Raw genomic sequence first — 9,778 nt, forward strand, 5'->3', positions numbered from 1 at the left:
GCGCCCGTAGTTTTCGAGAAGCTTCAGGACTGTAGTAGATCATTTTGATAATATCACGCCCACTCCGCGAACTGTACAGATTATTCTGGAACCTACGTCACTACTAGCGATAACACTAGAACATTCGATGGCAAGTGTATAAATGAGCTTCATCGATTTACCAAGTCCCGGATCACTTGCGGACGGTCCTCGGACGCCTCAGCTCGCAGGCGGCTACGTCACATGCACGTGATTTAAAAGTCCCGAGCCAGCCCGAGCGGCCATATAGTTTCCTAATATACACTAGAGGGAACTCTGGCGCTAGTGTCTAGGGGAGCTGCAACGCACGGCGCTTCAGCGAGCATGGGAATGATGGGTAGTACACACATTTGTCTAATATTCGTACTTCTGGCCTGCTTTTGGCTCCGTGTGTGTTCGTGTATCTTGGAGCTGTTTTCTTACAAAACAAGTATTAGCAAATCTTCAGCAGTTGCGCTTCGCCATTTTATTTTGTTAGACTTACTTTCCAAATCGGCTCAAGAAGTTCAAAAGGGTTCAATTTTTCTTTCAAAACAAAACCGAAACACAGCAAAAAACTAAGCCGCAAGTACGATTCGCCGCCCGCAAGTACGAAGACTAGGCAAATGTGGGTGCTACCCATCATTCCTATGGTCGCTGAACGATCGCAGCACCAGAATGCCCTCTACACTTTAAGCCAAAAATGGCCGAAATGGGAGCAACGGCTGTTTTTACTCCTTCAGACCGACTGTTACTCTCAGAAAAGACCAAGCGGAACAAGATGGCCGACTTGTTCGAGAATGGGGGAGCAACTGTATTCATCGTAAGTTTGTAAGGGAGCAACGGAAGGAGGAACCGCTGTAAATGCTCCCGTCACGCAACGGTTACTCCCCGGCAGGACACCGCACACAAATATGCATGCCGCCCACATTGATATTCATGGGCCAGATTATTGTTTGTTCTGTGTGCCAAACTTCACCAAACCAGAACAGTGATTTATTTTAGCATCCGTAGATAATAAGATAGCAGCGCTGGCTGAACACAGAAGGCCTGAGAATACAGTACGGCAAATACCTAACACACGCAGCAGCAGAATGGAGAGGTGGCACGTCAAAGCGGACCGAACGCCGAAACACGTGCAAAACAACGATAAAAATAGCCTAGACACGCCGTTCGTCCGCGAAGTAAGGGCGTCAAAGTCGATCAAGCACCGAAACACGTGCATAAGGAGCCCCCCCCCCCCCTCCCCCGCCCAGATATATCGGAGAAGAAAAAAAAAAAGCGGACCCAGACGCGCTTCTCATCAGCCATACACTTAGTAGCACGCTTCATCGTGTAGTTTGAGGGCAGAATGACAAGTCTGCGCCATCTGCGCCCGCACGACAAGTGTGGCGCTAGCGTAGCAAACGATGTAAGTTACAAAGTAATTTTTATTCAGTGTTTATGTTGACTAGCACTGAATAAAAAATACACTCAGCTTTTTATGTTTATTTATGGGTTTTAGTGTACCTCAGTTTTTATTTTATAATTGTATTAGGAGAACACACTGAAATCATTGCGCTGACGCCTGTGCTGCCACTGCTCGATGTTTTTTTTTTCGGCGCAACTAGGTTCGCGTTCGCACTACTCATATTCATTTGGTCTGTAGTCGGCGAGCACATGGACGTGCGGGCTTGTGAGCTATGTTTTGATCGTGTGTGTGTGTCGCAGATTTGCGTTTCTACTTATTCGTGATGAAGGTTAGTGTATATTTATCTTTATGGAGCGCGAAGTAGTTGTGGATTTTGCTGCCGGGTGGAACAAACACATCGTAAACACGTCTTCAGCTATCTGCAAGCCTGTTCGCTTGTCGGACAAAGGACTGTGCATGCATCAGCGTGCAGGTGAGTGGCATTTCCAGCAAGATTTATTGCTCTTACAATACATTGTTGAGTGGTTGCGCTATTGAAAGAGAAATGATTTGCTCTTATTCACCGTATCCATTGCTAGCCGTATCGGACTAAATTACCTCTATTACCGCCTGCATACCCTCATGCTTCCCCTGTCACCACTGCAGTGCCAGTGTACTTTTGCAGTTAAAAGTTCATTTCCGCAACACTACCTCGCTTGAAAAAACATTGGGGCGGGGTTGTAGCTGCATTCATACTGGCACTTTTCTACCATTGGCTTTATGTAATGTTAACGGCTAAGTGTTGGGGCCTTGGGCCGCATTTTTTAGAGCTGTAAAGTGTATGTAAATCAGTAAGTGAACAAATCATTGTCGCATCACTTCACTGGTATAGCCAGGCGGTTGCGCACAGAATTTTTTTAGGCCGGGCGTAGGGAGCCCAAATTGACGACCATATTCGCTTGCCCGGCCTATTCAGATAAGCGGACCCCCCCCCCCCTCCCCGCACGCCTGAAAAAAAAAAAAAAAAATCTGCCCACATCACTGCGTCACTTGCTTCACCTCTGCGCTGAATGTACTATTTTATAAGCGCACCATCAAGCGAGCAGTTTACATATTGACAGAACAATGGGAGGAGGAATGACCCAAATCTTTCAGATTTCTTTAAAGATACAAAACCTTAGCAAAACTGAATATTGTAAAAGACAATCATAAATGCTGTATGTTCTCGTTAGCGTTGTCATTATTCTGCATCATGAAATCTTTATGCGCTGTGAAAACTTGGCATGACGTTGAAGTCACATATCGACGTTAATACCAATCGACGAAAATTTCGACAACCTCAATAACACCGTTTGGGATTTGCCGCATGCACATCATTAGGCTGATTCCCACTTGGCTGTTCTTAACCTGACTTCACTGCTACCAAATGAAACAATATTTGATGCATGTCTTTTACTTTTTTTTCAGGGATATGACACAAATTTGGTTATACTGCAGATGCTCCCAACGATGCTAAAGTACAGAAAGCAAGTGAATTTTGGTAAGTGCAGACTTTTTGTACTACGTATATGAAAGCATCGCTTTTTAGGGGCAAACTGTGCATGTGTTGGCCAGAGAATAGTTCATCATGCCACATGGTTACACTGGCACTGACAATTCGACATGGCTCCACTGGCCCGTGTGTGTGCTCACACTGTTACCGTTAAGATAAAATGTTTATGTTTTCATTGCAGGGATTGCTGTTTGTACTAAAAAGCCAACTGCCAAGATTTGTTTACGCTGGTTCTCCTAAAAGTATGCTTTCCCTATTTACATGGATTTTGGCTTGCACAAAGCATAACACTTGGGCCTAGATTCACAAAGCTGTCCATGCGCAGGCCTTCATAACAGCGTTTCTTGACTTGCCTTTACCCTGTTTTCTGCAGATGTTTCGTGGGTTTAAAAGTGCCACAGCATGTTGACCTCCCCCACTCTGAAATATTCGCGTTCAAAGTTCCGCAAGAGTGGGCTTAACTTTCTTGTGCACCTCTTTGCTAGTCCAAGATACTGAAGTGTTATGCTCTTACTAGAGGTGGCAGTGTTTCTGTTTGTATTTCCATCACATTGACCAAGTATGCGATCTTGGCTTGACTGGTAGCACATCCTCAACAAATGTCTTTGTGGCACATGTAGAAGGCAGTACAAAATAAATAGGCAGACATTCACACAGGGAGCTAACTTCTAATAATGCTTTTTTTTTTGGAAACCACGGTGTGCTTATTCCAATTTGTCTAACAAGCAGTAACCTGTTTGGCTGTGAACCAACAAGACGTTGAACTAATAGAAGCATCACATCTTGTTGCTCTCAAATATATATGTATTGGCAAGCTATGTGTGACACTGTCAAACAAAGAATCAGAATATCTGTGCATGCCTTAAGATATATTGCTTCCTCGACAACCGAGTGAACAAATGCACCCTAGTTTACTAAATTTAAAGCATTTTTTCAAGGTAGCACGGTCTACATTTTTTGTCTATAGTTTTGTCCAGCCGTTTGCGTCAGGTACAAAGAAATATACTGAAGATTATCATGTAGCCTCTGCAAATGGTTGCTTTCAAGCAGGCTTTGCATGCTTGGCTTGTGCCTACAGGTATTGCACAATTCAAGACGCAGCAGCGTATGATAGAACAGTAGAATCGAGAGCATCTATGTGCACGAGTTAAATAAGTATTTTAACATGAGCGGACAGTACGTGTTATTTGCCACACACATGACCTCACTTAGAATGCCCATTGGTGAATGGGCTCATAGAAATGTCACTCAGCTGTGTATAGGAAACAAGTTAGCTGAACCTAAGGGTATCTTTAACTGCTACAAATATGCCTTGTTGAGGTGCTGCACATTTTCTTCCGTGGTTTTGGGACGTTAAACCCCACAAATCAATCAAGCACATTTTCTTCAAAAATATTGCTGTCTGAGACATCATGTGAAGAGCGTCTATCACATCAGCATTTATATGGCTTGCCAAGTAACGTTTGGCCGAACCTTCCTTTTTTTCACATTTCGTTTTGCAGTAGACATCCTAGAATGTAAGCGCTGCTGCAGTGTGTGTGACTCATTGTTATGAATTGATTCTGGCATGTTTAACCTCACACTTCTATTTTTTTTCTTGCAGCAATGAGATGCTTCACATATGCCTGCGGTGACGTTCCGCTGCGCTAGCCTGATGGAAACACCAGCTGCGAAACTTGAGTTCTTCAGAATTGGAGCAGTTGCCCTTCTCTCACCAATGATGACACAGACTGCCCTATGCTAGAAATTGAAGATTGTTTTTCCACGGATGACGCAGAAAACCTTTGATGTATCATGGTGTTTGTTTAGTGCTGGCTGTGGTGTGGCGAAGTCTACTTTTACGCGTGGTCACACGTCGCCTCATAAAAAGAACAATAAAGCATTTATTTTCCTTTCAATATTGTCCACTTTTTGTGTTAGAAGCACCCAAGCAGTGCTCTTCCAAGGAGCTCTCGCCATGTGTTAAGCGTGTGACAAGCATACTCGAGATAAATACTCATTTCCCCAAGGAGTAACTGGAAGCATGTGCAGTTGGTTTTCAGAGAGTAACTGCGAACACGTGGGAGAAACGGTAAAGAGTAACTGTTGCTCTTAGAAGAGCAACTGGTGGGAGTAATGGTTGGTCGGCAGGGAGCAACTGGTGGGAGTAACTGTTGGTCTGCAGGGAGTAACTGGAGGGAGTAACTGTTCATCCCCCGAAGGAGGAACTGAAAGGAGAGCAACGGTTCCTCCCTCTGCAGTTACTCCTTTTAGGAGAGTAATGGGAGTGGCAATGCAATTGCTCCCTGAAAGGAGCAACCCCTATACCCCTGTTGCTCCGTTTTGGCTTAGAGTGTAGTTAATTTTGGAAAACTCTATGCGAGCGGCCTCGGGCCATCTGCGCGCTTGATGCTGACTGCATCCGCTGTGGCGTCTGCTATGCCAGGCTATGCCGTCTGCTTCCTCCATAGCTGTGACAAAGGCCACAACGCTGAGCCAATTCGAACCAGAAAATCAGTTAGGTAGTGAATTATACCTATTTCTGTTGTGATGCAACTTACTGTAAGTGAACTACTCGAGCGTGTGTGCATCGTAGACCTGCGCGGTTGTTATACCGCTGTTTCTCCTAGCGAGTATAACGCGGGTTTGCCCCACCTTCGGAAATACGCACATGCTCGACGTGGCTCAGAACACTGATGACAAGAACTGGGTGCGCTAACAATGCGAAATCCAGAAACATGCGAGAAGCGGACAGAAAAGCAACGAGAGGGCAAGATCGCATCGAAAATTTCCCGTGTCTAACTTAAGATGACCGCACGGCAAGCGCACCACGCTGTCGTATGGCAGCTGACAAAAAGAAAATGTTCGGGTGGTCCCGCGCCGCCCGCAGGCTGCCAGGCACGCGAAAAACGAACATGCGTCCGAGTGATCTCGGACCAGTTGGCGGAGCTTTTAGTTGGTCCCCGAGAAAAATGAATGCGGCGATGGCGTCCGGGTCCGTCCGGAGTCGTCCCGGACGTGTAAATCAATGAAGCCCAATGCCGACGCACTTCGCCGCTTGTCATTTGATCGACGGCCAACGCTGCATGCTTCGCTATCAGTGCAAGTGTGCTACCGTAACCCGACTTTCCGTTTAGCAGGCACAGGTTCGCCCAAATGAGCAGTTTGATCTGACCATTCCGTCTCCTGCCTTCAATCGCGTCACGACCCCGTGACAATATGAATCGAGGTGGACGAAAGCGGGCGTCCTTTAAATGGCTGTTATAATGATTGATATTGTGAAAAAATTAAAGCGAGGTAATTTGCGGTGTAATGAGAGATCAGGCAAGTTTAGGGTGCTCTTCATGAATTTCACACTGCAATGACATGGATAATTCGATAAGAATAAGCGCGCTGCGCGATTCTGAGTGGCTTTGAGAATTTGAGTGGCAATGCCATGAGTTGGGCCCCACATGGTGCATGCGCACTCTAAGCTTGGCCGGACCAATGTTTTATGCAGTGTTAACTTAAGTGACGATGAAGCAGATGAAACTTTTTGGCGCATATAACCAAACAAGGGGTTAGTGTTGTTAATCACGCATATTGTGTGTTTTCCAGGAGAGATTAAGATATATGTTATCACCGAATTGTTTATATTTGCCAACAGATGGTAATAAGAGGTTATTCAGGAAATACGTACGAGGACAGTGGGTGGTAGAGTGCGACATGAAACTAGCATGCTCTTGCATTTCGATATATCAAGTGCCATGAATCATGTCTGACACCATGCGAATGTGCTATCTAAGTTAAGATGATCAATATGACTGTGTACTTTCTGGTATAGTACGCAGTCATTTGCAAAGAGTCGGACAGTAGAGGAAGAAACACAAGATTGGAGATCATTATTGTGAATTAAGAAAAGCAGTGTGCGTAAACATGTCCTTCCGGCTAAGGCTTATTGTTAGCGTACACTGACACAAAGAAAAGAAGGAAATAAGTTAAGATGCACTCAGGTGTTGTACACTTCTTTTGTCAGTGTGCGCAAAAAGTAAATTACGATGCATCCATACCAACTAGCCCACTTTGCAGTATTACTTCATGCTCTATGGTTTTTACTGGAATGGATGTTAACAATATGGGACAGTAGCTATTGGGGGAATGTGCATTACTAGACTTACGCACAGGGACCCCTTTTCCAGCCTTCCAGTCAGATGGCAGGGTGGACATCTGTATTGACTTCAAAAACTTTTGACAATAATAAAGAAGAAAAGACTTGAGTGCTCTTCAACATTTTTGACAAAATGCAATCTGGACCAGCCGATGACGACGCTTTCGAGTTTACAAAGAGTCTTTAGACGCCAACTGCATCAATGATAATAGGATGCATGGGCGAGAAATCGGTGCTTGTTCAATGTACAAAAATTGTGGGGATGCTGTTATGAAAGTGCGCAGCAAAGACATTACTCAGAGCTTTGCAACACTCACTAAGAGTGACGGGGACATCTTATTGAATTATTTGGACAGCCTCCGCTAATGATGCTCCAAAACTTACGTGCATTAGAGCAAAGGAAGTGTTGAGCAAAGGAAATTACTTTCTTGGCTTTCGAAAGCGCAGTACAGGGTTCTCTGTTAAATGTCTGATAGGAAGGATAATGATATATTCTCGCTGTTGATTTCGGGTGTCTAAATAGCCACTACTTTTTATTGCTCATGCATGTGAACGTGTTTTTGAACAGGGGAGAACGAGGAGTAGATTAAACCCTCCTTTTAGCTATTATTTGTCAAATAGATCTAGTACATAGTTTTTATTATATAACCAGTCTTGTTTATTTGATCACTGCTCAAAACCAGCAAAAAATAGGTCAAAGAAAGATTGTAACTCTGTGTTAATTTCATCAATGTCCCCTTCGCTATAGTCCTCAATATTTTTTGCAGTTTCCTTGATGAAAACTCGTGCTTTTATTTTGAAGTTAATGAACGCAATGTTCACTCATTCCCGGTAGATGATTGAGGCGTGAAGCTAGATCAGAGGCAGTGGTATATACCATGTCTATTACGCTAGTGGCAGTGGGAGTAACGCAAGTGGGAAACTCAACAAGCTGGCTAAAATTAGTCATGACCGAAATTTCAAAATTCTCCACTATCAACTGAGTTGTGCTCTAAGGTAACCGGGTCTCTTTCCCACATTATGTTGGGAAAGTTGAGTTAGTTAGTTATGTTGGATTTTGTGGCGCAAGAGCAACTAGGGCTATGCTGCGCCAGACTCATGGTGAGAATACCTACAGCGGACAGGGCTATGACAATGACTCTGAAATGTCTTGACGGCTATGACATATGGGATATGTTGAGCGGTGAAGCGTGGCTGTAAAAAGGCCTAAAAGGATTGGCTCCGTAAACGCGTGAAGTATATATATCTCTTCTAAGATTATGTGTGTGATGCTCGGGGTGGTCAATGTGTATGGTTTGTGCATGAGGTTATGTCAAAACCGTAACGGCTTTTACATAGCAACAATGCCATACCCGTCTCCTTATACCTAAGGGCCGGGAGGCAAGTGCCTCTTTGTAAATTCCAGCTGCAGCAGATGCCTCTCCCAAGAGGCTGTCCTACGAGTCGCATCAGTCAAGTTTTGCTATGTCTAGTGGTAGCATAGTTTAGTGTAGTTAGACCTTGTCCAGAAGTTGTGTGTTACAAGCTGCCACTCTAGCGTCGCCAGCGCGAAGTCGGCGACGGGAATGACAGCAGGTTTGTTCATTCCGTACGCAAGCAGAGACAGTGAAAAGATCAGAGACGTGAGAAAACAAAAGAAACTTTACTCTAGAGATATCGCAGCACACGGGATCTAATACAACACTTCAATACAACTAACAAAATACATCAACACTTCATACAACTGAAAAATACATATAAAGAACAATAAATTAGCTTACGCGAGAGAAATACTACAAACTACACAACCTAACAACAATAGACCACGGAGAAGAAAGTTCGAAGATATAAACAGGTCAAGGCATACGTGTGATGACCGGCAGCGTTGCGTCCCCGACGATCGGATGCGAGAAGACGAAGAGAGTTCTGGCACGACTGCGATGTCAGCGGTGTTGCTACGCTGGTGGCTCCGGGAGGCTAGTGCTTGCAGGTGACTTCGGGCAGGTTGAGATAACTCGAGGCGAAGTCCCGATGTCTACGTTGCAGACGTTATTATCGCGTCACAACTAGACGAACGGCTAAGTTTAGGTGGCCAGCCGATACAGAGCCACACTAAAAACTTCTAGAAGAGATGCTTGTTGATCTGTTTCTACACCATGTTGGTCAGCGACTAGTCTGCCTAGCAGGGCAAAATCCTGCGCTTAAATTCGCCTTGTGTCTCCTCGCTCTCTTCTTTGGGGGCAAGAGACCTCTACATGAGTCCAATAATGCGCATTTAATTGATGGAAACTCCGCCCCAAAAATATATTGACCCCACCCCTTTTTAATTGGAAGAGTGCCCTCAACTAGCGAGTGTGACAACCTGTTGGGTTGTTGTCATACGGCTTGGCCACCAGAGGTTTTCTCACGCTTTTCCCCGTGGGAAACGGTCAGACTGTTTGGCTCTCAGCCAGCGCGTCCCGTAGTCTAATCCTTGTTCGGGGTACATCGCGGCCTTCCACGACCTTGTAGACGCCGCCGCAGTTACAAAAGGATCAATCGTCGGCGGCGACGTTCCAAGAAGAGCACCCCATTCTGCACTTCTCGGCTCTCTTTAATGCGCCCGCCGTTCCCACGGTCAGTGGGGAAGTACGGCGCCCGGTAATTGCCGTGACGTGGGGTCGCCGAAAATGGCCGTCCGTGACATTGTGCTTCAATTAAAAAGTGCATCACATCAGTTATGGGTATTAGGGCA

The 9,778-nt window shown here is 45.1% G+C and overlaps 1 long non-coding RNA gene across 1 annotated transcript; it reads left to right on the plus strand.

Annotated features, from left to right (window-relative positions):
* The first annotated feature begins 1,590 nt into the window (after window positions 1-1,590).
* Window positions 1,591-4,837, plus strand: LOC142765212 (uncharacterized). The gene is made up of 3 exons (XR_012884101.1): window positions 1,591-1,880; window positions 2,855-2,927; window positions 4,543-4,837. It is a non-coding gene; the product is annotated as an uncharacterized LOC142765212 (long non-coding RNA).
* The last annotated feature ends 4,941 nt before the right edge of the window (window positions 4,838-9,778 follow it).

This window comes from Rhipicephalus microplus, chromosome 6 (genome assembly GCF_043290135.1).
Source record: "Rhipicephalus microplus isolate Deutch F79 chromosome 6, USDA_Rmic, whole genome shotgun sequence".
Lineage (NCBI taxonomy): Eukaryota > Metazoa > Arthropoda > Arachnida > Ixodida > Ixodidae > Rhipicephalus > Rhipicephalus microplus.